The 5,675-nt window shown below is 36.1% G+C and overlaps 1 pseudogene; it reads left to right on the top strand.

The window, feature by feature from the left end:
* Window positions 1-1,278: 1,278 nt before the first annotated feature.
* On the top strand, window positions 1,279-2,260 carry LOC131822669 (SNW domain-containing protein 1-like; annotated as a pseudogene).
* Window positions 2,261-5,675: the final 3,415 nt, after the last annotated feature.

The following is a 5,675-nucleotide window of genomic DNA, read 5'->3' as shown; positions in this document are numbered from 1 at the left end:
TTTTTTCTGATCATGTATTAGTGTAGGTATGTATGTTTTCTTTTTATATTTCAATGTTAACTTTGGTTTTCCCAAGTATACAAATGGTATTTTTGTGGTCCTGCACCCTTAATATAAAGAAGTAAGAAAAAACTGCCACAATCATCATCTAATCCTACTGTGAACAAATTATTTTTTAGTGATCACCCATGAGAGGCAAACATCTTCTTTCAGAACACTGGGGTTCCATTTCTGTTACCTCTTCTGGTACAGCAAATGACACTTTGGTGCCTGATAAGGTTTAATTTTCTCTTAGGTATACCATACTCACTGAAGCATTACACAATAATATTAACTTGGATTGTAAATTCAATGAACCAGTGCACATCATCCTCAGTTCTATGCTATGCATAACATCTAATTCACTATAGAAAATTGTTTTTGGCTTGAATATCATCCAAGAAAAAAATAATTTTATAAGAACAAATGTAGAAAATTATGAGCAATAAATTCAAAATTAAGATATATGTTAGTCTTTTTTAATCAATCACATATTCGCTATTCTTAATTTTTCACTTTTCTAAAACCTAGTTCTAAAAAGCTAGTTTATTATCTTTCTCTAAGTATTTGTTGCCCTCCCTACTTTTTTAAACTTGGTAGTTGTTTTTGTTCTTTTTTTTTTTTTTTTAAATACTAATGATCTCACACTCACTATAGCTGATTTTGCTTCCAAACATCCTTCACTTTTCTTTTTATTCACAGATCAGGAAAGCAGCACAAGTCAAAATAAGAAAAAAAAATTAACATTATAAAAAATTTGTTTTTATCTCATAACCTTAATGTACCCTTTTCTTACTTAAATTAGAAAAGAAATTATAATACTAAGATTTATTTATATTCTCCAATGAAGATAATCTACTTTCAGAACATTTATGTCACATTTCAACCCTTGTCCCTGTATCTGTATAAAATATGTTAAAATAAAGGAAAAAAACCTAAAGAAGAATATAAAAAGCAGTAAGCTACTAAGTCTAGTTTTTCTATTTATTAGAAAAACAATGTATCTGTAAATAGCTTCAATAAAGCTAATACAATGTTTATAATACAATTATGAGTGTTTGTGTTGAAGGTGATACCAGTAGAGAACATTTTTTTAAAAATCTTTACAGCTCATGCTTGAAAAAGCGGAAGAAGATTACGCTCGCCATCTCTTTAACCACACCTAGTTAGCTATTTCAGGACCAGCTAAAAGGTCCTGAAATAAAAAGGAGGCTGAAAAAAAGCAAGATCCCAGAGATCATGACAGACTTTGTTGGTCTCCCAAAAGAGGTGCCTTCATCCATGTACCAGAAGGGCTCAATACCTCAGCTAGTAGAGGAGTTTGGGGATGGAGGTGCTGTTCCAGAAATCCATGTAGCCCAGTGCCCACTAGATATAGGATGAAAGAAAAAAAAAATGTCAAATGCACTGGCCATTCAGGTAGATGCTGAAGGAAAAATTAAAAATGATGCAATTGTTAGGCAAGTCAAAAGACAGGTTCATTTATAGCAAGTACACTGACCTGGTTCCAAAGGAAGTCTTGAATGTAGATAACCCAGACCTGCAAAGACCTGATGAAGAAACCATTCAAGAGATAACAGAAATGACAAGGGTAGCCCTAGAAAAATCTATATCACAGAAGGTTGCTGTAACCATGCCAGTTTGAGCATCTAATAAACTGGTTCCTGCTGAGTATATTTGACACAAACCATATCATCGAGAAGTGGCTTTCAACTTTGGAGCTAAACCGAGTTACCTGGATAGTGGAAATGCAGAAAGATCCAGTGGTACCTCCAAGTTTAAAGACTAATAAGAAAATTTCCTGAGAACCACCTTCTCCTCCTGTCTTGAATTCTCCCGGCCAAAAGAGGATCATCCACAAGAGTGGAAGATTCCTCCTTGTATTTCAAACTGGAAAAATGGGAAGTGCTATACAATTCCACTAGACAAACATCTGCTGCTAATAGAAGAGGACAGCAAACAGTGCACATCAATTGAGAACTTTGCTAAGCAGGCTGAAGCCCTCTATGTTGCTTATTGGAAAGCTTGTGAAGGTGTAGAAATATGGGCTCAAGTAGAGAGAAATATGGCTCAACAAGAAAATGAGAAACATGAACAGAAAATTAGAAAAATGGCCCAGAAAGCCTGGTAGAGAAGAGTTGGGATCAAAACCCATGTGGAAAAAGAGAATGGAGAGGCACTTAAGAGGGATGAAATCTGGCATGACAGATGAAAAGAGAGACAGTACAATGGGGGAATCTTTCCAGGCAGCTCCTGATAAGAGGTTAAAACTACAGAGAAATGAAAATCAAGATATCAGTGAAGTCATTGCTCCCGGTATGCCCAATCCTCAGAAATACTGTGAAGTCCAGTATGACCAAAGGGTCTTCAACCAACCCAGGGGTGTGGAGAGTGATTTTGCAGGTAGAGAAGATGAAATTTACAATGTTTATGATTAAGCCTGGAGAGGTGGTAAAGATATGGCCCAGAATATTTTCATGCCTGGGAAAAATTTGGACAAGGACATGCATGGTGATGACATAGGAGCCAGAATAAAGACCAACACTTTGGTTCCTGATAAGTTTTCTGGTTCAGGTCGCAGGCAAAAAGGCTGAGAAGGATCAGTTCAGTTTGAGGAAGATCATTTGGATTTGGACAAGTTTTTGAAAGTAGCCAAACAGCACAGTGGTTCCAAAAGACTCTTAGATAACAGCTGCCGCAGTGAACATGAGGGTAAGAAGAAGAGGAAGGACTAGATATGTCTCTCTTCAAAGTGAATGAACTTCTATCCATAACCCTAATGATGCAAGTCAGATGGGGAAACAATTTGTACATCACCAGGATAAAAACCAAACATGGGTGACAGACTACAGCATTACCTTTTATTATAAGAGTAAAGAGGGATGGAAATTCTTTCACTGTTAGTTTTTTTGTTTGGTTGGTTTTTTGTTTGTTTGTTTGTTTGTTTAAGAATAGGTTGCATATGTGCTTCTGTCTTTTGGCATTTATAGAACATACTGGCCCACACATGAAATTAAGACCACTTCCTTTTGTGTGACACTAGTACTTTGGGGGGTTAGTACTTTGCATAACAATGACTGCTGATGAATAAAGTTGCCCCAACCATAGAGGGAAGAAGTTATATTCACATATTGTCACTGGCCTGTCAAATGACCTTTGCCCCTATTCTGTTCTGTTTTAATTTGGAGTGGGTAAAGTAAGTTCTTGCTTGGTGGAATGATTTGTTTCAAATAAAAACATTTAGACAAAAAATAAAAATAAAAAAAATCATTACACAATTACTCAAGTTACTCTTGGGAAAATGTTAGAGACTATTATATATTTTTTTGGTTTAGCAAAAGTCACAACGCTAAAATCCTTTTCATGTCCTTCTAAAATTATTGTGCAATATTCACATAGCTCATTCCTTCATAGGATCACCCAGAATGTGGACAAGTTAGGTGGTACACATGCAGAAGCACAGCAAGACCATTTGGAAATGAATCTGAAAGTAATAAATATATTACTTATAAATTTATAAAAATAATTTCTTGGAAGCTGAATGGAGGGCCATCAATGGAGAGTAAGAATCATATGGAAATGAAAAAGAAGAAATGAGAATGGGTATTTAGACATAAAGAAAAGAGGGAAGGAAAAGAGCAGAGAGGAAAAGAGAAGGAAAAAAAATGATTTAGTACACAGTTGTCACTGATTACTTTTTTTTTTTAAAGATTTTTATTTATTTATCTGACAGACCACAAGTAGGCAGAGAGGCAGGCAGAGAGAGAGAGAGGATGAAGCAGGCTCCCCACTGAGCAGAGAGCCCGATGCAGGACCCTGGGATCATGACCTGAGCGGAAAGCAGAGGCTTTAACCCACTAAGCCACCCAGGTGCCCCCACTGATTCCTTTTGAAGTACAATTCTCACCACATCAACACAATTGACTTCCACATTTTCCACAATAATAGCTCATTTTATCTTAGAAGGCCTTCCTTACATTTATTGAAATGTGAGGACTCTTCTCCTGGAACCTTTGTTTCCTCTAACACCTTTTACCTCATGTGGAGTCTTTAGACCATTAGTGGCAGCATCACCAGGAAGCTTTTTGGAAATGCAGATACTCAAGCCCTACCTAGACTTACTGAATCAGAATATGCAATGTGACAAGACCCCAAGTAATCTGTAATACACATAAATACTTAAGAAGCACCACATATTATATATTTTCAAACTTTAAAAATAAGGCCACATTAAACAAACCAGTATGATTGACTATAGAAGAGATTTTTCAGTGTTTGGATGAATTTTACACTGGGAATTTAGGATTCTAGAAGGACATACAGGGCAGAGAGATTGGAGGACTTAGTGAGCATCGGGGATAGAGGAGACTATTGGAATCTGACTGCAGTTTTTTGGCAAAGCAGGAAAAGCAGTGTAACACATGGTTCCATCTGAAACCTTTGAAACAAAAGTTAATGAACATTTTCCTGGAGATGTAGAGAGTCCATTACCCTGAATCTGTGGGTGTCATGTAAGAAAGAGTATATTGGACCCATAGAAATATTTCGGATTATAGTAAGTTGTCTTTACTGAGTCCCAATTGACATTTTAGGATAACAGAGGGACTAATTAATCCCATATCCATTGATCCATTGGCTTGCAAAATCTTGATATTTCTATGTCTTTTGCTTGTGGATTATGTGGGATTTGTAGGGTGATAGGGGAAGGAGGTGAACAATGAGGGTGTATGTCACTTTCTGAACTTTCACTATCATCAAGGTGCTGTTCTGAGCTCCTAAGGACAGAAGAACTGAGATGATTTCCTTTCCTTTCTTTTTCCTTTTTTTTCCCCCTCATTTTCTTCTACTCTTTTTGTTGTTGTTGTTGTTGTTAATTCACAAAACCATTATGAAATTTAGCACCATTGAATACTGGCTCTCAAAAATATCACAACTTCTTAGTAACAGAAGGCTAAATATATTGCTTATGTGTAAACGAGTAAATGTATATTTATATTTTGTTTTATTGTGATAGTACATACAGGGTTTCTGGATCAAAGGCAAAATTTATTTAATATTTTAGTAACCATTTGTTCATGTTGTATTTCCTCCAGGAGGCAAGGTGGTGAGAATCAGATGGACCTGCATGTGGAGGGGAGAAGGAGGAGACCTATGCTATGGGAGAGGAATCGAAATGATAAAATTGGAAGCTTAATATACAGGTTTTGGCTTATTGACTCCACTTCCCACCCCAAAGTATCTATTTATTTATTTATTCATCTATTTATTTATTTTTACCTTTGGAATGTAACCAAATCCTGGTCTTTGGGAAAGAAAGGGAAAGTTGCCTAGGTTCTCAAATTTTGGAATGTAATGAATGACTCTGGATTTTATTCCCATTTGAATGTAATCACATGGCTCCAAAACTGTCACCTTAGAATATGAGGAGTAAATGGCTTTAGGAAAAAAAGAGACATTCTTTATCATTATAGAGTGCTATTTATCTCTGTCCGAAAGTCCTGTTTGTGCAGAAAAATAAAAATATTCACATTCACATTTGACAGGAGAACACCACTTTGCTGGGGTCTTAGCATCTCTGAAAGAGAATGGCAAGGCCAGGATATTTATTAAGATCTTGAAGTTTTGCTTACAGAGGA

This window comes from Mustela lutreola, chromosome 1 (genome assembly GCF_030435805.1).
Source record: "Mustela lutreola isolate mMusLut2 chromosome 1, mMusLut2.pri, whole genome shotgun sequence".
Lineage (NCBI taxonomy): Eukaryota > Metazoa > Chordata > Mammalia > Carnivora > Mustelidae > Mustela > Mustela lutreola.
This window is presented reverse-complemented; position numbering and strand designations above follow the sequence as displayed.